The following is a 27,233-nucleotide window of genomic DNA, read 5'->3' on the forward strand; positions in this document are numbered from 1 at the left end:
AACTACCGCCTGCTCAAGAGGAGGCAGTAGCGGCTAGCACATCCAGCAGTTTAGCGCACGCTCTTACGCACGTTAAACCGCTAATGCGCCTTCGTAAAAGGAGCCCTTAGTCAAGTGATACACATGTTAAAAAGAAAGCAAACTGTGGATAAATTTTACAAGGGTAAATGTAATGCAGAGAGTTGCTTATCAGATTTTACATATGGCATTACCTTGCTATCATAAATACTTACTTCAGCCAGCCCAAGAAATTCTCTCTTTATATGAACATACTCATGGTCTAAGCAAAACTATTGTTAAGACTTCAAAAGGTAAAATGATATCAAATATATTCTTAATATATGAAGCGTGAATGGACGGGACCTGAATGTTTTACAGATCGGTCTTTGTGAAAAGTATATGCAACTTTTAAGTCTTCAAATGATTGCTCCTGCAATTTCCCCCCCCCTCCCTAAAAAAAAAAAAAAGAAAGATTGATAACAGAAAGCTTAAATATTCCAAATCAGTTATTAAATGTACTAATCCAAGCCTTAGAATTGGTCTCGACTTCTCTTGGGTAACTCTTATTACCCAACATTTATCACCTTAAGATCTCGACAACTCTTTAGCACTTCTTAAGTAAATATTATGACATCGCTTATGCTGTTCCTGCAAACTTTTAATGTAATTCTTGATAACTTTGATATAATCCGCCTTGAACCGCAAGGCATTGGCGGAATAGAAATCACTAATGTAATGTAATGTAATATCAGACATGGGATCAATTTATATTTCATGAAATAAATACAAGCCAATCCTGAGCCTATGGCAGTCAGGAATTACATAGGCACTGACCACTTTCAGCAAAAAGTGATCCAGATATTCAGTGCTGCACCTCGTCCTAGCATTGCCATTGACCATCTGGGTCTTCAGTGACTGTCAAAAGTTATCTGAATGCCGGATGATACTTAGACTGGTGTTCAGATAACTGAAGTTTTGCTGTCCTAACTTTATATAGACATTTACCTTTTAAGCAGACTAAATATTGCTGCTAACCTGGTAAATCCCAGCTCCACCAAGACTCTGCTCCCGGTGCACCCCTCACTAACTTGATAGTGCCGCTGATATTCGGTGGTCCTGTCCAGTTAAGTATCACTACATATCAGCAGTAAAGCTGGCTAGTGAGGCTTAACAGAATAGGAGCCTTCCTTACCCGGTTAAATTATTTAAATATCTCCATCATGGTTTATAATGCTTCATGAACAAGTTTTATTCAAGGAAACAGAAAAAAATTGTAAAGGGCTATGTAAAAATAATGTTGATCATTTGCACCTAAATAATACACGCACATGCATGTATGCACACACACACCCCACAGTGGTTAGAGCTACAGCCTCAATACCCTGAGGTTGTGGGTTCAAATCCCACACTGCTCCTTGTGACCATGTGCAAGTCACTTAATCCCCCTTTGCCCCAGGTACATTAGGTAGAGTTTTAGCCCACTGGGACAGATGCTTGAGCCCCTGAATGTAAACCATTTGGGCTATAGGTGGTATACAAATACTAAAAATAAATATATATGTACTAAGTACTATTCTATAAAGTAGTATGCAAGTTCATTAATGTATAAGTATGGGTGTGTCTCCCACTTATATGCATAGAGGGTCATAATCAAAAGAAATGTCTAAGTCCGATTCAGATGTATGGTGCTAGACACCCAAAGTCGGGAGTGGTTAAGTGCCATTCTTGAAAAATACATCTAGATTATTTTTTTCCCCAAAAAATCGTCTATCTGGACGTCCATGCTATAGATCATATGGACTGCCAATACGTCTGTGTTTATACCACATTTTTGACCAAAAATCTGTCTTAAGTCCCAAACGCCCAGAACAAGACCATGGGATGGGTCAGACTGTGGGAGGGGTCAGCATTGTGATGGACTGGCCACCCAGACATGGTAACAGAGCATGGGGAACCTTACAGGGCATTGCTGTGAATTTCACAAAAAGGGCGCCACATACATCTCACCAGAACTCCCTTATAGGATCTGGTGAACCCTCCCCCAAAAAAACCCCCACCCCCAAAAACCACTATATACACCTGTCTACAACCCCAATAGCCTTTATGGATGCAGGTGCCACCTAAATGGCAGTACAATAGGGTTTGGGTTTTTTTTGGTGGGGTTTTTCTGGGCTTGGGTCATCCTCTCTATGATTCACTAGCCCACCCCCTAGGCTACTTAAGACACCTGTATGTAACTCTACTAGGTTTTCCTATAGCAGGTGCTGATGTTCTGGAGACAGGTATGTACTTTTTTATTCTGATATTTGTGTAAGTGTGAGGGGGTCAGTGATCACTGGGAGAGTGTGTATGTGTGTGTGGGGGGGTCTCTGTGTTGTCTCTGCAGTGGTTATCTGGTCACTTTGGATCCCTTTTTGGCACTTATACCTACTTTTACATCGTCTAACTTACAACATATAAGTTTCATCCAGGAAGTCTCGTGACCACGGCTCATTGTGTGGTCATGCTATTGCTGCTGAGTCTATTAGACACCTCTTTCTGCATTGTAACAATAGTAAACATGATTATCAACTTATTATCTTGATTAATGTATTTATTGTAGTTAATATTTTTACACATACAATGATAGTAGCCAGATTACATGGAGTATGATCAGTCTCTCAAATTTACTGCTAATGCTTAGCAAAGTACTTGCATTGTGCCAAATAGAGCTTCCTTCTGGAGTTCATACAATATTATATGTATAGACTGTATATCCTGGTGCTGTGGCATAGTAAGGGGGGGGCGGGCTGTCCCAGGCACTGTCATGGTGGGGATGCTGGCACCTCTCCACCCCCAATACCATGCTCGCTCTTATACCTTCCCTTCCCTGCTTCCCCCCCATACCTCTTTAAAATCTTTGCCAGTGACAGCAACTACTCTAGCCTGCTGCTCACACCAGCTTGGCTCCCTCTGAAATCACTTCCGGGTCGCGAGGCCAGGATGTGATGTCAGATGGAAATCCGGAGCGAGCAGCACTCTGGAGAAGCTGCTTGTGCCAGCGAAGATTTTAAGAGGTACAGGCTGGGAAGGGAGGGCACCAGTGTGGTGAAGAGGAGAGCATGGGGGGAGAGGGTTGGGGTAGGAGGGGGTTGACAGGAGGGTGCGCGAGGCACCAGCACCTCAGGCATCTCCTACCCTCACTATGCCACTGTCCAGGTGTGCTTAGAAATTCTTTTTAATGAGGCCTGTGTCACTCAAAACAATGGGAAATATTTCTCTATCCTTCTGCCATATTTTCTTGGTCTCAGACAGCGTTTTTTTTTTTTTTATACTTAAAGATCTTTTCTGTCTCTATGCAATTCACCGAATAATCACTTGGGACTCGTATCTTTATAATCAAGGCCATTCTGGTGATTTTCTTTCACCATTATGTCTAGTTTTCTGGAACACAATTTTTTAATCTGTCAGAATGGAGATTTTCCAGGTGATCACAACTCAACCTGTATGTTGAGAATAAGGTTTAAACAGAAGTTTGTTTGCCATACTTTTTGGTGAGGGACAAGAGAGAGGGGAGAAAGGAAGCATTGCCTGATTCTTTTTTTTTTTTAATCATGCGCATTGAGGTCAACCAGAGTAACAAAGATGGTGCGGTTGCTTGTATTGTATTGCACTGTTCACAGCCGAGTTTGGCTTGATTCTGTAATTCTTGCCTGATTCTAAAGAGAGATTAGGAGGGAAGAAAAACTGTATTTAGCCCCTCCCCCCTTTTACAAAACTCTGCAGGTGAGTGTTACACAGCAAATGCTCTAATGTCCATTCATTGCCTATGGGCATTGGCCCGCACTGTCGGGCTTTGTAAAAGGTGGCCTTATTTATTAGATTCTTGATATACCACCTTTCTGTAGTACAACCAAAACAGTTTACATATTACACACTGATACTTTCTCTGCCCCTAAACTAAATTAAACTAAACTAAGCTAAAAACGTACCCCCTTTTCTACAAAACCGCACTGAATGGCCTGTGCTGCTCCCGACACTCATTCAGTTGCTATGAGCGTCAGGAGCAGCGCGGCTTTCTGTGCTAAAAACCATAGAAGAGGGGGTTAACTTTGTATACCGGATCATCTCCAAACAAGGAGCTCAATTCGGTTAACAGTATTTTAAAAAAGAAAAATCAGTGTCAAGGGAAAAAAAGCCAGTGAGTGAGAGAAAGCAAAGCTAGGGAAGATTTCTAACGGGTTGAGAAAACAAAATAGTTTTTACAGCTGTGGAGGGTTCAGTGACTGGGTCCAAGAAAGAAGACAGAATGCTGAGCCATTGTTGTAGTATACCTTGCCTTCAGTTGTTTCAGATTTACCTAGATACTCTGCATTTCGAAAAACCCTGAAAACATGGTTGTTCTCTTTTATGGTATTAGTTGATGTATCCAAGTTTCCAAGTTTTATTACAAATTTGATAAAAAAACATACACAGGTGAGGCTGGACTCATTTTAGAGCCCTGGTCTTTGACCTGGGAGCCGTCGCGTGAGTGGACTGCTGGGTGCGATGGACCATTGGTCTGCCCCAGCAGCGGCAATTCTTATGTTCTTATTTCTAATCGATTTACATTAAAATTAGGGAATAAAAACACACAGACAGTATTGAGACAGATACTCACTCATTAGAAATAAAGGAAAGGGGGTTGGAACTACATTTTTTGATAGAAAAGTAACACAAAAGGTAAACACATGTAGGGAGGGGAGGATAGTAGTCTTATAAAGGCTAGTTTCAGGTTATTATAAGAGCCTGTTTATGCCTGTAATTGCATGATATAAGGATCTAAAGTTCCCCCCAAGAGCTTAACTCTGGAAGGCATCATTGAAAAGAAAACTTTTAAGGATGCTTTTAACCCTTTCAGGACCATAAGGATTGTAGGCCAATTTTTGTGGTTTTGACGACATTTTTATGGTAAAAAGGGCTTGCAGATGCCAAAAAATTGATTTTTTTTGTGAAATATCATTATTTTTTTTTAAAAAAAATCAAACTTCTGGCTTATGGACAGTGTGGCAAGTGAATCTTCTCGTCAATCTGGCAACGACGCTAATGAATGAATGTCGGAACCAGTTTGTTTACATAAAGGCAGTATCATATGGAATCCGTACATATCAAATTTAGAACTGTAGACTATCCCAATCAAAATTTATAGGATTTTAAAGTTATGGGACAAATATGTCCCTTGGTCCTGAAAGGGCTACATTTATCTAATTGTGTTTCTTCTCTTATGAATGATGGAAAGTGATTCCAAATTTGTGGCGCAGTTATAGAGAAGATATCAGCTCTTCATGTGTTTGTAAATTTAAAAGAGGGAATAGACAAGATATTTTGGTCGGTGGATATTAGTGTTCTTGATGGGCCATAAGGTATCAGTAGTCTATCAAGAAAAATGGGTTGGTTTGATTGCTGGATTTTAAATGTTAAAAGTGCTGATTTAAAAGTTATCCTATGGGGAATCGGTAACTAGTGTGCATTTTTCAAAAGGGGTGTAACATGGTCAAATTTTTTTGAGTTATGATTTTTATTTCTGTATTTTGGACAATTTGTAGGCGTTACATATATATTTTAGAGGATCTGTGTGGGGTGTTTTGTTGTTATAAAGCTTAATTGTAAGCTTTTTAGAAAATTACAAAGTAAACCGCTCTTAAACTTGTTGTAATGAGCGGTATATAAAGTTAATGAATCAAATCAAGAGTTTCATAACCATAAGGTTCCACTCCAGTTGTTGTTTAGGGTGTTGGAACAAGAGCCCCAAGGGGCACTGAGAACTTTGGAGAAGAGCACAGATGGATCCCATAGCCAGGGATCTCAGGTAGAAACTGATTGGTGCTCTCAAAAGTCTCCTAAGGGCATCAGCACTGGTAAATTTTAGGGAGAGGGTAGCTTCCCTGTAAAAACTGTCCAAGCATGGATTTAGAACATAGGAGATGAGCACAGAAGAATCCCATAGCCTAGGATCTCAGAGACAAGTGGGTGTGCGAAGGGTGCTCCTGAGCATCTTCTAAGGGTGTACTCTTTCTCCACTCCATCTCCTTCCCCCGCTGGTGATAGAGGGTGCCATAATATCAGTCCGGCATCTCTTTCTTACTCTTCCTCTCCCCCCCCCCCCCATCCTGTGGATACTGAATTGCAGGTGGGAGTGAAGGCAAGGAAGAGAGACTAGGATTTTAGCCCCCTTTCTCACTAGCACCCTGAGTCAGTGCCTCACCTGGTCCATAGGTTGAGCCAGTCCTGTGTGCAAGTAACAGTTTCCGGGATGTTTATGCCTGTTTATTAAATTTTGCTATAATAGCAGGCCAAATCAGATTACAGAAGTTTACAACTTCATATTTAAAACCAAGAAAAGACACTTTCTAAATGCTGCAAGAAAACATATCATCTATAATCCAGTCAGCATAATTGCAAGTTATGAAGAGACTAGTATAAGAAAAGTTGAATAGGATCCTGTATTAGCAGGACCTAGGAAGCCTGAGTGTGACTAAATATAAAAAGCTGCAATTAGGAGGGGCTAAGCCAAAATATCTTCTCAGGGAAAAATCCTGAGAAGAGAGAGTTCATGCTTTTGTTACGGTACATAGGGTTTATGTTTAGAATAAAGTAAAAGACTAAAGAGGTTTGGCCCTGGTCATGGTCCTGGTCCTTCTTACAAGTATCCTTCCTGAACAGATGGACTATTTTATATACACTCACGAGATGTCTAAGATCTTTGCAAGATTTTAGGCTTGCATCTCCACATTTTAAAATGGCCCATTGGGCCACCACCAAATGGAATGCATTATCCAAGGAAATTGGAGCAGAAGTAAATTTATTTTAAAAAAAGAAAAAATGAAGATGTTTGAACATTGAAGAATGGTTGGAGGTGAGGTCAGCATAAATCTCCAAGAAATGAGGGAAAGCATTGTACTACGGTATTAGTCCTGGTTATACCTTAAGAATGTTGACAAGTAATAGGAGTATGAAAAGATTTTTGGTTGAATCTCTATGGGCTCCTTTCACTAAAGTACGCTAGCGTTTTTAGCGCATGCAGGAAATTACCGCATGCTACGCTTCTAGAACTAACACCAGCTCAATGTTGGCGTTAAGGTCTAGCGCGCGCGGCAATGTAGTATGCACTATTCCGCGTGTTAAAGCCCTAAAGCGGCTTAGTAAAAGGAGTCCTATGTTTCTGGCTCTGGTTAGCGCTGTCCTATTGTTTGAATGGCGGTCCTTAACTTTTAAAGTTGTTTTTGGGAAACTGGAAACTGCCCTGATCCGATAAGGCTGGGCAGTATACCAAGCTTTTAAATAAAATATAAAACTTAAATATAGATTGGTATTCAAGACCGAAGAGTGGGGGTCTATGAGACAACCCTCCCCTCCCCCCCCAAAAAAAAAACATCCGTGTAGAATAAAACATTTTTTTCAGGAAAAGATGTTGGGGTACTTTTTACTAAGCTGTGGCAAGCACCAACCCGTGCTTACCACAAGTTAAAAAGCATTACTCATGTGCTAAAACCTAGATTTCATTTTTAGTGCTAAGGGTGTGTCTAGGGTGGACAGTAGGCATGTTCTGTGCTAATCAGCACAGTTACAAAACTGCTTGCTAGCGGATTAGCACTTAGTTAGCATCTGAGTCTTTAATACCTACAAAACAGGTGGCAGTAAGGGCTCATACACTAATGGGGAAATTAGCACATGCCCATTAATAGGAAAAATGGAAAATGGAGTAATTTTACCATTGCGCCATGGGCATCGGAATGGGGGAGGCCACAGCTTCCCCAAAGATTGGCGGTTGCTGTCGGTTATGGCTCTACTCCCCCACCTCCTCCTAGCGCTGTACTTTTAAATCTTTGGGCAGCTGCTGTGCAACATCAACGAGTAGGCCTGTCCCGGAACCCTTCATTCTACTTCCGGGGGCAGGCCTGCTTGCTGATGCTGTGCGGCAGCTGATTTTAAAAGTACAGCGTCAGGAGGAAGAGGCTGGGGGAGTCAGGAGCTGATGAGAGGTGGTGCTGCAGGACTCCGCTGGGGCCTAAGGTGGAGCCCCTGCCCCTACCCCTAAACAAAACAGCACAATGCGCTAAAATGGAACTCAGCACTCAGGAAAGACCTATGCTGGGTATAGTTCAGACTAGAGAGTTACGCGGGGACAGAAATCCCACCCGTCCCCACCCGTCCCCGCCAAAGTCCCACCCGTCCCCACCCGTCCCCGTGAGGACTCCCACCCGTCCCCGCGAGGAATCCCTCCGTCCCCACCCGTCCCCGCGAGGAATCCCCTCCGTCCCCACCCGTCCCCGCGAGGAAACCCCTACGTCCCCGCCTGTCCCTATAAACTACAGAAATAGTTATTTCATTTAATTATGCTACTGAATTAAAGGCTCTGGTAGAAACCCATTTAAAAATAAGCAAAAAGACTTTATTAATTTGGAAATATTAATTGGGAAGAATACATACTTTGTAAACGGGTTTCTACCAGAGCCTCTAATGTTTATAAATTTTTATCAACACAACTAATATACTACTTTATCCTTAAGCAAAAAAAAAAAAATAATAATTTTTTTCCTACCTTTATTGCCTGGTTTCTGCTTTCTTCATGTTCTCATTCAATTCCTTCCATCCACTCCCTCTCTTCTCTCTGTGTCTTCCATTTGCTCTGTTACTGTGCCTCTCCCTTTCTCCCCCCTCCCAAATTGGTCTGGCACCCATCTTCTTCCCTCCACTCCCCCCATAGTCTGGCACCTCTGTCTTCTTCCCTGCCAGCGTCTTCTTCCCATTCCCTCTTCCCCATTTCCTTTCAGTGTCCTTCTCCCCCACCATCTTTCCCATGTCCTGTCAGGCAGCATCCTTCTCCCCTCTCTGCCTTCCCCATGTCCTTTCAGCGGCCTTCTCCCCCCTCTGTCTTCCCCATGTCCTTTCAGTGGCATTCTCCACCCCTTTGTCTTCCCCAGTGCTTTCAGGGTCCTTCCCCCCCCCCTTTCTCCCGTTTACCCCATGTCCTTTCAGCGTTCTTTTCCACCCCTTTGTCTTCCCCAGTACTTTCAGCGGCCTTCTCCCCCCTTAAGCGTCTTTTCTTCTCCACTCCACCTTTCCTCCCTCCCTGCCTCCACCTTTGTGGCGCTTTTGCACCCGACCGACAACAGAACAGGCCCGGTCGGACAAATCTCCCTGTCCTGTAGCCGCGAATCTAAATTACCTTCTTACAGCAGCTGGAGTAGTGAAGCTGCTGTAAGAGGTAATTTAGATTCGCGGCTACAGGGCAGGGAGATTTGTCGGCCGGGCCTGTTGTCGGTCGATCGGGGGACCTGACCGGCTGTGCACATTCTCCGGGGCGGACCGCCCCCTCCCCCCTCTTTCGTACGCCATTGCCTTCTTCCTACCTGCCCTGCCGCACACAGCCGACCGGAAGTCTTCCTGATGTCAGCGCTGACGTCGGAGAAAGGGAGGGCTTTGCTTAAGCCCTCCCTCCGACGTCAGCGCTGACATCGGGAAGATTTCCGTTCGGATGTGTGCTGCGACAGGGCAGGTAAGGAGAAGGAGACTACCCTCGCGGCTCGACCAACCCCGCTGCGATCCAACCCCGCAGGAACCCCGCGACCCTCGGAGGCATCCCCACGGGATCCCCGCGACCCTCGGAGGCGTCCCCACGGGATCCCCGCGACCCTAGGGGGCGTCCCCACGGGATCCCCGTGACCCAAAGGGGGAACCCGCGGGATCCCCGCGGGTCCCGCGGGATTCCCGTCATCCCCGTTCCCGTGCAGCTCTCTAGTTCAGACCACTAGCACTGCTTATTAAAAGGGCCCCATTGGTAGAGCCAGACATACAAGGGGGGTCGCTGAAAAGTTCTCAGCCCAACCAAGAAGAGAATGATGTGGAGCCATGAAACTTACAAATTATTCCACACTTTTCTTGACACTCTTCTTTTCATTTCATATCATTGAAACAAAAAAGTGTCAACAAATGTGTGGAATATCTTGTAAGTTTCATGGCTCCACATCATTCTCTTCTTCCCTGGACTGAGAACTTTTCAGCAGCCCCTCATATTTACTTTCAGCTATACTTTATTTATTCAATTTTTCTATACCATTCTCCCAGGAGAGCTCAGAACGGTTTACATGAATTTATTCAGGTACTCAAGCATTTTTCCCTGTCTGTCCCGGTGGGCTCACAATCTATCTAATGTTCCTGGGGCAATGGGGAGATTAAGTGACTTGTCCAGGGTCACTAGGAGCAGTGTGGGTTTGAACCCACAACCCCAAGGTGCTGAGGCTGTAGCTTTAACCACTGCGCCACACTCTCCCCTATATATTTGGGGATATTGCTTTAAGAAAAGCTGGACACCATTAGTGTAAGCTTACATTAGTGTAAGAATTCCTTTCCACTTTCCATTCCATAAGATTTTTAAAACCCAATGCTCTTGACAGCCTTATATCAAGTTTTAAGTGATCAGTGTTATGGGCGTATGGTATCTTTCTTCTCATTTCATGTTCTTTGACATGCTGAACAATCAGGAATGATAGTCCTGACTAGAAAATTGCACGAGAACAGGAATCAAACCCATCCCCACTGGAATCAAATCTGTCCCCGCAAGTAATATCTTCCATTTCCGCCCATCCCCTTAAACTTCAGAAGTAGTTATTTCATTTAATTCTGCTGCTGAATTAAAGGCTCTGGTAGAGACCCGTTTACAAAAAAGCAAAGACACTTTATTAATTTGGAAATATTAATTTGGAAGAATACATACTTTGTAAATGTGTCTCTTCCAGAGCATCTTATGATGAGGACCCTAAAGCTATGTCAACGGAGGACTTCTGAAGGTGGCCGGGGGTCCCTTTTGCCTTTTGGCAGGCAGCAGTAGCTCCCTTGAGTTGCCTTTGGAGGAGGTCCTCAGCTGGCAGTGCTTGGGGATCCCCACCAGCCACAGCAAGGTTCAGCAAGTATTACAGCACTGGAGAAATAAAACCAGAAATGCATTTCCTTTTCTTTTGAACACAATACAAAGACATCTGCTATATACATTTCCCAAAGTGAACATATTTCATTCAATAAATTCCTTTTTTTTTACCTTTGTTGTCTGGAGACTTATTTTTCCATCAAGTTTGTCCCAGTTCCTCTTTTTTCCAGTCTTCTGCAAATTCTTCTTCAAGCGGTTGCTGTCCATTGATTCCTCCTACCATGGTCCAGCATTTCTCTCTTCCATCCCTCTCATTGTACAGCATCACCACTCCCTTCTATCCTGGATCATTCTCCCTATTTTTCCCCTCCCCATTCTGGCACAGCATTTCTTCCTCTCTCCTCTACCCCCATGTGCAACATGTCTCCCTCTCTCAATCTCTCTCTCTCTCTCTCTCTCTCTCTCACTCACTGTCCATTATTTCTCTTTCTCTCATTCCCTCCCTTGCTGCAAAGGGAGTGGGGAAAGAGAGAGAGAGATCCAGGGTACCACATCCAACATTTCTCCCTCTCTCATCCCCTGAACCATGTGCAGCATCTTTCATCCCTACCCACCAGCCACCCCTCTCCAGCACCATGCCACATTTCTCCCTCCATTCTCTCCACACTGTCCAACATTTCTCCCTCTCATCTTTCTCTTCCCCTTGCATCTGTACCTCAATCCTCTCTCCATATATCCAACAATTCTCCTTTCTTCCATTCCCCATGTGAACCATCTTTCTTTCACTCTCACTCACACACCCATTCCCAACAATTCTCCCTTTATATTCCTTCCCCTCAGCATCTCTTTTCCTCTTTTCCTCCATCCTATGTCCCAAGTTCATGCCCCCTTCTCTTTCATGCTCCCTCCCTTCCTTCTGTATTCAAATGCGCTCCCTCCCTCCCTTTTGAGTCCCAAGTTCATGTCCCAATGTGCTCCTTCCTTTATCCCAAGCTCATGCCCCCTCTCTCTCCCTTTCTTGGCCCAACATGCATGCTTGCTTGCTCCTTCCCTCCTTTCTGTGGCCCAACTACTTCCGTGCCCCCCTCCCTCGAGAATGTATCAGAGCCGTCCAGGTTGGCCACCTCCTTCCTGCCTTCTAGCTGCACTTGCTTCTATGCAGGGCCGCGGTTCATGCACGTGGCTGACCCAGAAGGCCTCCCTTTGATGTCAGAGGGAAGGCTTTCAGGTCATCTGCATGTGGCACGCTGGGAGCTATGCATGCTACTTTGTAGAGGGTTTGAGTGTGGCTGGAGGGCAGGAAAAGGAGGTACACTACTGAGGTAACATTTGAGCACCTCAAGGTGCCTCCATCTTCGCGGGTTCCTGTGGGATCCTCATGACCCTGGGGGGGGGGGAGGAGGGACCTCACATGATTCCCATCGGCCCCTTACCTGTGCAGCTCTCTAGTCTTGACTCCCAATAAATATCTAAAAGTTTATATTTAAAAGAACTCTATTTTTAAGAGAGATGATAACTCATTGGGAGCTAAAAACTAATTGAACTTGTTTTTATCATTTTTAATGTATTAGTATAAAGGTGGAATTCAATGTTCAGAACATAACTACTAACCCCCCCCCTAAAATAACCCTTAAGTTGCCCAATTTAGGGCTCCTTTTACAAAGCCATGATAGTGCTTCTCCTGCAGCAAATGCACCGAAACTCATTCAATTCCTATGGGCTTCGATGCATTTGACGCAGGAGAATCACTACCGTGGCTGAATGCTCTGCGTTGCTCTGATGGTATTAGAGTGATGGCTGATGCTAAAAATCTAGTGCAGTTTTGTAAAAGGAAGGGGGGTTAGTTAAAAAAAAAATTAAACTCTGTACATATGGCCAGATATGAGCAATTAAAAATGCATATAACATATTTGTAAGACCCTGGGTGCTCCTTTTACTACGCTGCGCTAGCGGTTTTAGCGCGCGCGTTAGATGCTAACGCTTCCATTGAGCCGGCATTAGTTTCTCCATGTAGCGTGGGGGTTAGCACGCGCTAATCGGCAGCGTGCACTTAAAAACGCTACCGCAGCTTAGTAAAAGGAGCCCTAGATATCTGTGCAGATGTATTACAAGGTTCCTGTTCTCTAGCATTGTACAAGTGTATTTCAGTAAGTGTTTTCATTACAGCAGTCACTTTACTGCAGACGTACATTGATCAGCTGTCAAAGCGCATGCAATGAGTGTGTCCAAGCAGGAGAAAACATCAGCATGTTAGCATTAGTGAAAATGTTCCACCTTGGATTACAAGACCTTCAAATATTTGGTTAACAGTTCAGTGACACAGCATACAGATCAATAAATGACATACAAAAATATGCTAATTGGTAAGATAAATATTCTTTTGAACTATAGAGATGAAAACAAAATCATGTAGACCATTAATCAAGGGTCTGTGTTACTAAAAATTTATTTTTCATTATACTTTAACCATAGAGAGAAGGTGTCAAATATTAAAAATCGATCTATAATCACAGTAAACATTTTCTCAGGCATATTATTAAAAAAGAAATTATATTAATCACCAAAGCGAATTGTGCAAGCTACAATGAAAATGACGATGTCTGTAATTCAAGATTTCTTTAACAACCAAAACATATTTTATTCTGGACAGCAGCGCATATAAAGATCATTATTAAAACTATACAGAAAACAGGTTACATAAAATATATTTTTCTTGTATAAATAACATTTTCATCAGGATTTCAGAAAATACATTTTTATCATTTGCAGGAAGATTAACAAGATTACTCACTCGATTGTTAAATGTATTGAAAAGAATATCTTAAAAGCCTTTAAAACTGCTATTTCTGTGAGGACACAAAAGAGACAGCAGATAATAGACCCGAGGAGTTCATGATCACCAACTATTAGCAGAGTTAACCACTACCTAGCCAAAATACTTTCTATAAATAAACATTGCAAATGTTCTTTTATGAATGTGCATACATTTATTAGCAACCTTCATAAAAACCTTCACTGGAAAGAAAGCAGTCCAAGCAATGTGCTAAATAGAAATCCTTTACAGTATATTACAGAACACAAAGGTAAATTCATTTTTTTTTTCCAAACAGTAACAGTGAATAGCAGAACTAATTGAAAACCTATAAATTCAGTACAATGCAGCATGCTGTCTCTATCTTCCTCTGTCTGTATATCAATAGGTCATTCTCGGTTAATTAAGTGAAAGCATAATCAGTCTAATTTATGTAGTTCAGGGCAGTTAATGATGTCTTTGTACGGTACCTGATGTTTGGCCTGCTCATATTAACTTGTACGATATATCCCAACTCATCCTGCAGCTGTTCAGCTTTAGGCTTCCATTGCTCAAGCTCAAATTTCAGGTTGTACTCCTCTGTCCAAAGCTCATAAATCATATGTTCTTAAACTTGCAGCTGAAAGAAAGCCCTCTTAAATTAATGGTTATCCACGTAATATGTTCTAAGCTGCTTAAATAGAATATATTTCTGTCGTGCTGAAGAAAAGATGGCTCATTATCACAATTCCCGGAATAATCTACCAGAATTCAAATATTTTAGCACATGGTTTCATAAACAAAGATCATGCAGCTGGATTAAAAAGTATATCGTTTTCTTCATCACAAAATTCAGTAATGTGAATGGTAATAATAAAAATCAAGTTTTGGAGGATAATGGTACAACCCTCAGCAAGGTGTCCATGTTTTTTTCTGTTGCAGAGAAAGTGTTTTCTTCTGCTGTCTCTGGAGCTCATCTTCTCTTTTCTGAAGCTGCAAGTTTATACACAAAGACAAACCACAATGTCAACCAATTGGACCTCACTTAAGGAACCTAAGAGATCGATCGGTGAAGCAAAGGATGAACAGGACCCCATTTCTGAAGTACGTTGCTCAAACTGCTCTTTCATTAAAAGATGCTCTTTCTTATTGATTTTGGCTTAAGTAATGAGAAAGCTTATCCAAAAATCTTTAGCATTTGGGCTCAAGTTAAGAAAATCAATACAGCCATTTCCCATTTGAACTGCATATGTGAGTTTTATGTACAAGAGACAAGACAAAGCCAAAATCAGATAAATCGATAATATTGTCAATAGAACACAAAGCTGACAAATGGTGTTTCCAAGCAATTTAAATGAACTATATACACAGAAAGTCTAATCAATTACAATGTTTTGCTATTAACAGTTTTTAATTTGTATAAACATTATATAGGAAAGTAAATTCTGGGGAGCAGAAAGGAGCAACTGCGTCTCTTGATGCTTTTATTGTTAAACATTGGGGACTATGTACAGTACAAAGGATGTCTCTCATTTTGTGTATCTATGCCAGTATGACTTTGTTGGCATACCATATTGAAGTGAAATAAATCTGAATTATTAAGTAACAAATAAAATCTCACTCTAAGGCCTCCTTTTAAAAAACTGTGATAGCAGTTTCTAGCGCGGTGAGCCGCGCTGAATGGCCCACGCTGCTCCTGACGTTCATTGAGTTCTTATGAGTGTCAGGATCAGTGCGGGCCATTCAGCGCGGCTCCCCGTACTAGAAACTGCTATTGCAGTTTCGTAAAAGAGGGGGTAAATATTAATGTGACAGTAATGATTATACTATTAAACATATGTAAAGGAACTCAGGGTGACCAGGATACCAATTCCAGAAGGGAGACATTTTGGCCAGTCCTGGATTTCTGCCAAACTCATCCTGGTGCATTATGGGATCTGTAACACTGATTTCAATGAATAGAATTAAGGACTACAAATGCTACACTGCTTTGGGATGTAATTTTTAAACCAGGAGTAGCCAAAAAGTCTCCCTTCTGGAATGAGCAAACCTTGTCACCCTACTTAAGTAGTAAATATTGAATACCCTTCTACTGTGGCATAGTGAGGATAGGAGGTGTCTGGGGTGGAAGCACCCCATTGCCTTCTTCACCCCCCCCCCACAACACACTGCTTCCCTGCCCCCTACCGCACATGCCTTCCCTTCCTTGTACCTCTTAAACTCTTCACCAGTTCGAGCAGCATCTCCAACCTGCTGCCCGCACAGACCTTAGCTCTCCCTCTGATGTCAGTTCCTAGTTCCACGACCAGGAAGTAACTTCAGAGGGAGAGCCAAGGCCAGCGCCGGTAGCAGGTTGGAGAGGCTTCTCATGCCAGAAAGGAATTAAAGAGATACAAGAGAGTGGAGAGGAGGAGAGGTGTCAATGCCCCCAACAAGATAGCTCCCGGGGTGGTCCATCCTCCGCCCCTCCCTCCAACCACTGTCCTTCTACATTTTCAGTATTTTCTTTGAACAAAGATGGAAAGAATACAGATCTATGGATTTGGGAGTGTTTTCCAACCTATGGGACCCTTTTTTCAAAGTTCAGTAATGCATAAATGCCAAAAAGGTGCCCAAACTGGCCAGATGTAAGCATGATCTGATCCCGTCCCACCCGTCACTGCTCCCGTCCCACCCACCCCCAAATATGTAAATGAAACAGTACATACCTGCCTGTATGACAGCTTAAAATGTTATAGCTAGTCCTAGTGGAGCAGCAAGCAGGTTCCTGGAGTAGCCTGGCGGACAGTGTAGTCAACCATAAAGATGGAAACTCAGGTCCATACCCAACTCTAACCATTACACTGATGGTAGCATCTGTGAGCCTTCCAAACTACACCCAAATCCCATATGTGAGGTGTCAGCAGCAGGAATAAAGGTTATGGAGTGGTTTACCGTTGGGTCCAGCAGGTTTTGGGTGGGTTTTGGAGGGCTCACCATACACCATTAGGGGGTTATGGTGAGATGCTCACCTGGGACCTTATATGTGAAGTATAATACAGTGCCCCCTATGGTGTCCCATTGATCTACTGGGATGTCTGTGTGGCCAGTCTAGTACAAGTGCTGTGTGTTTTTCATTTGAATGTGTGTGTGTGTTTTTAAAAAAATGATTCATAAAGATAGATGCATAGAGGATAGATGTATAAAGCACATCCATAAAAAAAAAAATAAAATAGACGTTTTGCAGTTTTGAAAATGAGCATGTTTATTCTGGATTTTTGCTTATCTTCTGCACAACGTGTAAACTTGGATTTTGACATTATATGAAAAATGTCCTTTCACATTGTCTCAAATTACAAATAAGCTGAGATGTCTAACTTGGGCTCTGGAAGCCAAATTCTATAAACGTTGTCCCGATTGTAGGCGGCCAACAGGCTAACCAGCCAATCAGGACAGGTGTTGTTGTTTTTTTTTAAACTCCCGAGGCAGACTGCCTACATTGTAGGCACCTATGTGAACCTAGGGAGGCGTGTAGGCCTGCCTAAGCTTGCCTACAACTAGGTGTGGATGTGCCTTAGCCCGGAAGTAGCCTTAGGCGGACCTAGGTAACCCTACGTGCCTCCCCAGATCCCATCAGCCCCCCCCCCCGACCTCCAAGACCCCCCCCGAATCCACCCTACCTTAAAATGTTGGCCATCCAGAGGCATACTTGCTACCTCCAGTCAGCTGGCCCACCTTCTCATGAATGGTGGGCCTGCTCCTTACCAGTGCATGTGGGTTGCGCTGGGGAGGGGCCTTAGACCCTGATTGTCCCCGGCTCTTAAGGCCTTTTCCATAAGAAAGGCCTTAGGCACATGGGCCAGCAGGAATCTTAGGCTCCATTCGCAGTGCATTCTGGGATGCACTGTGAGTGACCTAAGATTGCTAAAGAAAGAGGTACAGGACTTGGGTGTGATCATATGTGATGACCTTAAGGTGACCAAACAATAGAAAAGGCAATGAGTAAAGCTATAAGGATGATTTGGTATACAGGGAGAGGAAGAACCAGTAGGAAAAAGGAGGTGATGATGACCCTCATTTAGAATACTGTGTATAATTCTGGAGACTACACCTTCAAAAATATATAAACAGAATGGAGTCAGTCCAGAAGGTGGTTACTAAAATAGTCAGTGGTCTTTTTCAAAACATGGATGAGGACAGACTTAAAGATCTCAATATATATACTTTGAAAAAAGGAGAGGAGAGATATGGTAGCCTATGTTCCCTCTAAGCTGAGCATATGAGCAATCACTTATACATTTTAGGAGCATCACTCACATTTTATATGGTTGCTCATAAAAATACTTGTAAATCTGGAAAATTGTTAGTTTTTAGAACTTCTTGTTCACACAAAAAAAGTTTTAGAACTTGTCACTCATATGAAAAAAAATTTGCTTACACCCAGCTCATCCTTAGTGAGAGCATTGACGGTAGCTAAGATTTAATGCTAAGAAATGCAAGGCCATGCATTTGGGCTGCAAAATCCAGAGGGAATGGTACAGTTTAGGGAGTGAAGAACTTTTGTGCATGAAAGAGGAATGGGAATTGGGTGTGATAGTATATGATGATCTTAAGGTGGACAAAAATTTGAAAATGTGACAGAGAAAGCTAGAAGGATGCTTGGGTACATAGGGAGAAGAATGGCCAGTGACTCTTATGAGACCTCTTGTGTACATTCTGAAGACCACACCTTCAAAAAGATATAAACAGGATGGAGTCAATCCAGAGGAAGGCTACTAAAATGGTCAGTGGTCTTCATCATAAGATGTATAGGATCTAAATATAGTGTTCCCTCGGTTGTTCGTGGTTCGCGGTCCCGGTCATTCACGGTATTTTTGGACCGCGAACCGCCAACAAGGAGAGAGCAGCAGGAGAGGCAGGAGAGAGTAGCCGGAGCGCTGCAAGTGCAGGAAATCACTCGTGGTCCTCTCCGACCTCTTCCTGCACGAAGTTGGGCCTTATCCAATCAGGAGCTGCTTTGACAGGATTGCTTTGACAGGGCAGTTGGGAGGGATCCATCCCAACTGACTAACAATTTGTTACACATGGTTTTGCAGTTTATTCCACCAGTGGTCCACCAGTGTATCAGCAGGAGCGAACTTTCCGCGCTTCTGCCCTTCCCTCGCTAGACAGCTGCCTCATCATATCTTGCTGCCAGCAGCACACAAGGCAGGAGCAAGCTTTTTACACTTCAGCCTGGCCCTGTGCCACTCCCTGAATGGCTGCTCTCAGTTCTCGTGGGACACAAGGCCATACAGTAATACGATTTTAGACATCTATGTCCTGGCTTTATATAAATAGGGATTTGGGCATCCATACAATATGGATGTCTACATACCAGTTTTCAGACATCCAAAACAAGAATAGAGTTTCTGAAAAAAAAACCACCATTGTGTTTTAATGGCATAAATTACCATATATTTTTAATAAATCTTAGTCACCAGTATGCCATTTTCCATCCAAAATGTGCCTGCATAAAAAAGCAGCTGCAACTTGTATGGATCCTTTATGTCTAAAGATAATTTTCAAAGGGAAAGTATAAGTTTCCCTTTGAAAATCAGGTAGAAGGTCATATGTGCTGACTTGGCATCTAGCAATCTCTTTGACAATTGCTCCTCATACAGTATTTTTGTGAGCTCAGAATGTGATGAATTAGGGCATTACTGTCATAAAATGGAGACATTTTATTTATGACAGTTTTGAAAATGTGTTTCAGATATATCACTAGAAACACATACACTTTAATTTGTTCTGTAACTGAAAAGAACCTCTCCACGTCTAGCAAAAGGTTATAGACATACAAAAGCTGAGAATAACTCTCCATAAACCCTCTCCAAGTCTTAGTTTGCAATTTGATTTTTACTGCTTATGACACTGTGCTTTATATATACTTCTTATGGCATTATGTTTTATATATACTTTGTACTTTGCAGAAAGACACAGTATAACATGGTGTAGACATGGATAAAACAGAAAATGCTTAATCTGAGGGAGAAAAGTGTGACAAACAGCATATGTAACTATAGATAGAGGGCAAAATTTCTCCAAGAGGTCACTATCCACTCTAGAAGGGTGATCATTTCTTTCCATATAACTTGAAAAAAAAGTCTTGATATATTAAGATATACCTATTCTACCTTCTTGCTGGTACTTGCTACCTGCTAACGTATGGGATTTAAGCTCTAAAAATCCAGTAAAGCACAAACGTATCTCTTCTGATAGTGGAGGGCAAACTCAAGGAAGCTAATCTACATTAGAAAAGAAAGAAAATGTTAATAAGGCAAATGTAACATTAGAAGAGAGGCAAAGAAGGCAAAAGAGAAAATAATTAATAAGTAATCATTTTAAGGATGATATATGAGGTAGGGTAGGAGAGGGAAAATACTGGTATATTTAATTCTCAGGCAGTAAAATAGAATGATTTTTAGAGGGGTTTACACAAGTAAATAAATTTTTATCTTTGGAAAAGTGCCTTTAAAAATTGCTATATCATTTTCTGGGAAGTCAATCCCCCTGTGAACTTTTCAGCACATGCATTCAACTAAAAAAATACAGCGGGTCCATATAATATCTTAATTTAAGTTCAATAGTATATAGATGTAAATTTATTTATTTATTTAGATACCACTTATTGCCTAAGGGCTCCTTTTACTAAGCTGCGTTAGGGGATTAACACGCAGAATAGTGCACGCTGAATTGCCACGCACGCTAGACCTTAACGTCAGCATTGAGCTGGCGTTAGTTCTAGCTGCGTAGCGCGCGGTAATATCCTGCGTGCGCTAAAAATGGATCCCCTAAGTGGTTTACATTCAGGTACTCAAGCATTTTTCCCTATCTGTCCTGGTGGGCTCACTCTCTATCTAATGTTCTTAAATGGTACAGCTCCGGCAGTGGTTGCTGTTTCTCTCAGACTCTTTTTTTTTTTATTAGCTTTTCAAAATAATATACAGTTTACAACATCCAATAATGTCCAGCAAGCTACATCATGTCCCGAACAATCACTACTATGCCCCACCCCTATCCTATCCTACCCCTTTCCTATCCTACCCCTTTCCTATCCTACCCTCCTTCCCTAATTATTCTCAGTCCTTCCTTCTGCGACCTCGTATATAGGATTGTCCCTCTGTTTCTCATGGAACTATGGGCTTTCCCATAAGATACAGTAGATTCTCAGTTAACCGGCACCCTTGGGGATTGATAGATGCCGGATACATGTAGTTTATGATTGCTTGACAGTTGCTATTAAAAATAGACCTAATACTAGTATACCCTATATTATGTCATACCATAAACTGTTCCAGATAAATTACTGGACTGTGGTAGACAAAGCATGGGCTTACTCAGGTGTGGCGTGCCAAGTTTACACTTACCATTTCCAGCAGAAATTGATTTTATTTTCATTTTTACCTAAAGTATTACAGTATTTCTTTGATTATTTTTTTCTGGTTGCTTGAGAGTCTACTGTAATGATATCAACATGTGTAACACATGTAATGGCTTTCTCAAACTCAGATGTAAGTTTTGCCTTCAGTTTTATCAGGAAAATTTATCTTTAAAACATACCTAATAGTTATATATCTTACTCAATCATGCTATAGTTTGTGCACTCATTTTTGCAACAATATTACTAAATGACATTATATTTAATCAGACACCATAGAATCAAAATACTAACCAACTAAACAATAGGGTGGAATAGCCAAACGCCGGCTCAATACCAAGATGTTACATCGGCTAGGACCCTCTCTCAAATCTTTTAAACTTTTGAGGCATACTACATCGTGGTGGCAGTGACATCAACCCAAACGGCCTTGCTGATGCTGATGTTCCACATCCTTATTTAATTCCTGAGGAATTACTGTATCAAATTGGTAAATAAATTGTTGTTCCTTTTGCTGCAAAAACTGAGAAACATCGCCACCCCTTATTAATGTTACTTGGTAAAGCACAATTAATTTTAAATAACACACTGAGTGGTGTTTGAACAACTGATTATCTGTCAGAGGCATCTATTTTTCTAATACTGGACAAATGTTCTGCAATTCGAACTTTAATTATTTTTGTGTGCCATATGTAGTACAAACTACATTTGCATATTATACAATATATGACCTGTTTTGAATTACAATCCATACAAGCACACAAGAAAACACATTTATTACTATGAGGAATAATTATTCAATTGATTTCCAGAGCGTGTTTACAATACATACAACAATTACACCTGCAATGCCCCTGATGTTCTTGTATCCTTATTTGAGGATCTTTACTGGGTGACCAGAGAATTGGATAGAGGAAGTGCACAAGATGTGGTGTATTTAGATTTCAGCAAAGCCTTTGACAGTGTTCCACATAGGCATCTATTAAATAAACTGAGTGCTCTTGGTATGGGCCCCAACCTGATGGACTGGGTTAAGAACTGATTGAGTGGAAGGTGACAAGGTAGTGGTTAATGGAGATCACTGTGAGGAAAAGGATGTTACCAGTGGTCTGTGTCAAGGTTTGTTCTTAGGCCTGTTCTGTTTAACATTTCTGTAAGTGATATTGATGAAGGGCTGTCATAAGATTTGCCTCTTTGCAGATAATACCAAAATCTGCAATAGAGTAAACACCCCGGATGGTGTGAATAGCATGAAGAAAGATCTGACGAAGCTCGAAGAATGGGCTGAAATTTTTCAGCTAAAATTTAATGCCAAGACTGCAAAAACCCAAGGGAATGGTGCAATTTAAGGGGTGAAGAACTTTTGTGCACAAAAGAGGACTGGGACTTGGGTGTAATAATATGTAATGATCTTAAGGTGGCCAAACATGTTGAAAAGGTGACAGCAAAAGCTAGAAGGGTGCTAGGGATCATAGTGAGAGGTATGACCAGTAGGAAAAAGGAGATATTGATGTCCCTGTATGACTAATGAGACTTCATTTAGAATATTGTGTACAATTCTGGAGACCACACCTTCAAAAAGATATAAACTGGATGGAGTCAGTTCAAAGGAAAACTTCTAAAATGGTTGATGGTCTTCCTCATAAAATGTATGGGGACAGACTAAAAGATCTCAATATGTATACTTTGGAGGAAAGGCGGAAGAGAGGAGATATGAAAGAGATGTTTAAATAGTTTAAATACCTACATGGTATAAAAGCACATTAAACGAGTCTCTTTCATTTCAAAGGAAGCTCCTGAGTGAGAGTTCATAAAAAGAGGTTAAGAGGTGACAGGTTCAGGAGTAATCTAAGGAAATATTTTTTTACAGAAAGGGTGGTAGATGCATGGAATAGGCTCCCAGTAGATGTGGCAGAGACAAAGCCTGTGTCTGAATTCAAGAAAGCGTGGGACAGGCACATGGGATCTCTTAGGGCTCCTATTACTAAGCTGCCATAGCGGTTTTAGCGTGCTTTGCGCGCACGCTAGACGCTAACACCAGCATTGAGCTGGCATTAGTTCTAGCCACATAGCGCGGGTTTAGCACGTGCTGCAATTCTGTGCGCGCTAAAAATGCTATTTCAGCTTTGTAAAAGGAGCCCTTAGGGAGAGGAGGAGATAGTGGATGCTGTGGATGGGCAGATTGGATGGGCCATTTGGCCTTTATCTGCCATCATATTTCTATGTTTCTAGAGGTCAAAAACCAAATTTTTACTTCTCTGATATGCAACTTCATTTTCTCAAATCTTAATGAACGTTATGAATTGGCCAGTATTTATAAACAATATTCTAATTTAGTATACATTTGCTGGGAATGGTAAAACACATTCTAAGGGATGATTTACTTGAGGTTGTGGGGACTCTGATAGCCATTCCCTCTGACAATTCAAAGCTCTTTTATAGATGTCCTTGACAAAACTAACAGGGTAAGATTTCTTAATAAATCTATTACACATATCTATTACTTGTTTCTTATACTCATAAGCATTTGAACATAGCCTCTTCAGTTGGTATATTGTCTCTCACTGATTTGGGGTAGTGACTGGAGTAAGGCCAGTGCTGAGCAGAATTTCACGGTCTGTGTCCTATATATGGCCATTCAGTTGAGGATGGGGTAGGGAGGGCTTTGACGGCTGGGATGGTTTAGGTGGGCTGGAGTGAGCTTTGATGGAGACTCTAGTAGATAAAACCTAAGCACACTACCAGGCAGAGCCCTGAATTCTGACCCAAAAATATCTAATACAAAGGTCAATTTAAATTAAATCATTAATTTATAGAGCATGTACAGTTAGGCAGACTGTATGGACCATTTGGGTCTTTATCTCCCATCATTTACTATGGTACTAAGTAATGCAATCTGACTCTTTGTGATGAATAGATTTAATAAACCAATTGTCACTAGTTTAAAATATTTCTATATCCTCCCCCCCCCAAAAAAAAAAAAAGTACTAGTGATCCCTATTTTACATGTGAATTTAACATTAGGATCCAACTGATTAACCTCATGAATAAATTCTTGAAATTGTTCCTAGTCCCTTAGGGAAACCTCACTATTTACCCTTCTTTAGTGAGTATATTGACCATTTAAACCTACTCTGTTTTCTGCCTTTCAACCCTGCCCCACTTATGCCCTGCTAACATCAGAATTGAATACCATTTGTAGCACTGGTAACACCCCCCCCCCCCCCTCCACACACATACACACACATCTTCCTCATTGAAGACCGAAGAAAAGAATTCATTTAATCTCTCAGCTGTGGTCTTATCTTCCCTGAGAGCTCCTTTTATCCCTCGGTCATCTAGCAGTCCAACTGATTCTCTTATCGGCTTCATGCTTTTAATATACCTAAACAAGTTTTACTGTGTGTTTTTGCTTCCAGCAAAATCTTCTTTTCAAGGTCTCCCTTTACCTTCCTTATTAGCACCTTGCATTTGACTTTTCATTCTTTGTGCTGTGTACAATTATTTTCAGTTAGATCCTTCTTCCACTTTCTGAAGGATTCTCTTTTGGATATAATAGCTTCCTTCACCTCACTCTTTAACCATGCTAGTTGCTGATCCTCCTTTTTTAATACATGGAATATATCTAGCCTGAGCTTCCAGGATGGTATTTTTGGATAACATCCAAGCCTGATGCAAATTTTTGACCTTTGCAGCTGCTCCTCTAAGTTTCTTTGTTACCATTCTTCTCAAATTATCATAGTCTCCTTTTTTAAAGTTAAATGCTGTTGTACTGGATTTCCTGTGTAAACTTATTCCAGGGATTATATAAAATCTGATTGTGTTATGATTACTGTTATCAAGCAGCCCCAGCACCATCAACAGGAGAGTTTCCCCTTCATCTCCTACTTATGCAGTTTCCATCATTTCATAGATGTGCTTCCTTCATTTTCTTATGCAACATCTTGGTCAGAATTGACAGTTTTTGAGAAAAATCTGATCTTTATTAAGAAAACCACTTGTGATTTATACCCAATTCCTTTGCATTGACTCTCCATCTTGAAACATGGGGCTCCTTTTACTAAGGTGCCCTAGCGTTTTTAGCGCGCACTAAAGATTAGCATGCACTAACCACGCACTAAACGAAAAATACTAATGCAAGCTCTATAGAGGCGTTAGCATTTAGCGCATGCGGTATTGTAGCTCGCACTAAGCACGCGCTAAAACCGCTAGCGCACCTTAGTAAAAGGAGCCCATGGTCTCTCTTCACTAGCTAGAGACATGGTTATGAAAAGCCTTTCAAAAAGCCAAAACAACTGCAGAAAAATGTACAAGGTGCAGGAATTTATTCAATAAAATTCATTAAAACATATATAAACAACATAAATGTATCCAAAGATTGGTCCTTGTTCTCATGTGTACCGAACCCAACATGGTCCGTGTTTCGAAAAACACTTCTTCCTCAGGGGTCCCGGATGTTTAGTACATAGAGTATCAGAAACCAAATTGGATAAAACAAACAAAATCTCAAACAAAACAGGTGTGAAGCTCTCCTGTCTAAGGCGCTGCATTGAGAAACACTAAGGCCCTCTTTTACTAAGGTGCGCTAACTGATTAGTGCACGCTAATCGATTTAGCGTGTGCTAAACACTAATGCATGCATGTTAGTCTATGGATGCGTTAACATTTAGTGCACGCTAATTTGATTAGTGTGCGCTAATCGGTTAGAGCACCTTAGTAAAAGAGGGGGGAAAGTGCTAGGACTACTTGTAAGTCAACTTGGGCAATATATGTGATTGCCCCTATCAGCTATTGGAACGTACCATTAGGCAAATAAAGATGAGACTACTGGAACACAAAAACAGCAATGATGACTGCCCCTCTTGTACCATACTGCCTGGATTACAAACATGTCTTTGAGAACCTGAGGTCATTCATTATCAAATTAATTTCTGAGACATTCAAGGAAGATAAAAAAAGGTTGTATACAGTTACATTAACAATATTGGATTTTTGAATTTCATACTGTTATATGTCCCAAGGATTAAATGATTGCACTGAATGGAACACTATTATCTAGTAGCATTTGTGACTTTGTGAGCTGTTGGCTGCTCAATAAAGTTTTTTTTTTCATGTGACATCACTAGCAGGAAGCAATGATAGGCGGAAACGGGGTTGTCTCTCCATTTGAACACATGTTACAGGAGTGGTTATGTGAGTCAGTGCCAAATGTTGGCATCTAAAAATTAGAGATTAATTTGTGTGCAAATTTAAGTTTATTTGAGGGGTTCATGATGAAGGGGGTATTCCCAAAACTGAAAATAGAACCTGCATGTGCTCAAGCTTATCTGGGATCAATTGAAGATGAAAAATTATCCTCAGCAAGATAAGTTAATTTATTTTTGTAGCGATTCCCACAGGTATTAATTATTATACTTTAATCATTATATTTCACATTTTATTTATTCACACAGGTGTGTGCCTATGATGATGTGTGACGTATGGCAAAACGAAGAAAAATCCAACAAGTCTGCAGTGATACATTGGACATCTCGGACAATGTATAAGGTCCATATATGAGAGCCATTTTTAAAGGATTACAAATTTATATGGTTTTATAAATAAAGATTCCTGTCCTTGTACATTCCCATCTGCAGTTTCTTTCTTGCTTTTGGTGTGACATATGGCTAAAGAAACCATGCAGAAGTAAAGCATATAAGAAGGGACCTTTGGTCTGCTGCACTCATAGCTTATGCCTTCACACTGAGGACACACTTCTCAAAAAATTATTAAGAGGTATATTTTGGATACAATTGAAATTTGTACATTAATGCATCCCTCAGTGTGTTTCATTGTAGTTTCTTGTGAATAACTGTTTTATTGTCTTTTAATCAGTACAGCAAGTTACAGTAATATTCTGCATCAACTGTTTGGGTCCTTGGAAGATAGTCAATCATTACTACACCTTCCTGATCCGAAAATACTGTGGCCATGTCCTTTCTTGCTGACGTTTGAGTCTTGAATTTCCTTGGCCTTGGAGAACCTAAGTGCCACCATTGCAAGGGCTGTTTTGTCTGAGGATCATAGTAGTATAACCATGTTTCATCAACAGTAACTAGTCATTCCAAAAATTTGGCACCAGCTCACTGAAAATGCTGCAAAATCAACTTGGAAGTGTC

General features: G+C 41.4%; 1 long non-coding RNA gene across 1 annotated transcript in view; it reads left to right on the forward strand.

Moving 5' to 3' along the window:
• The window catches only part of LOC117355581, a 70,492-nt gene extending 43,667 nt beyond the window's left edge, over positions 1–26,825 (forward strand). The window contains exons 2-3 of the long non-coding RNA XR_004538402.1: positions 14,619–14,780; positions 26,529–26,825. This is a non-coding gene — a long non-coding RNA (uncharacterized LOC117355581). The remainder of the gene's footprint in view (positions 1–14,618; positions 14,781–26,528) is intronic.
• The last annotated feature ends 408 nt before the right edge of the window (positions 26,826–27,233 follow it).

This window comes from Geotrypetes seraphini, chromosome 2 (genome assembly GCF_902459505.1).
Source record: "Geotrypetes seraphini chromosome 2, aGeoSer1.1, whole genome shotgun sequence".
NCBI lineage: Eukaryota > Metazoa > Chordata > Amphibia > Gymnophiona > Dermophiidae > Geotrypetes > Geotrypetes seraphini.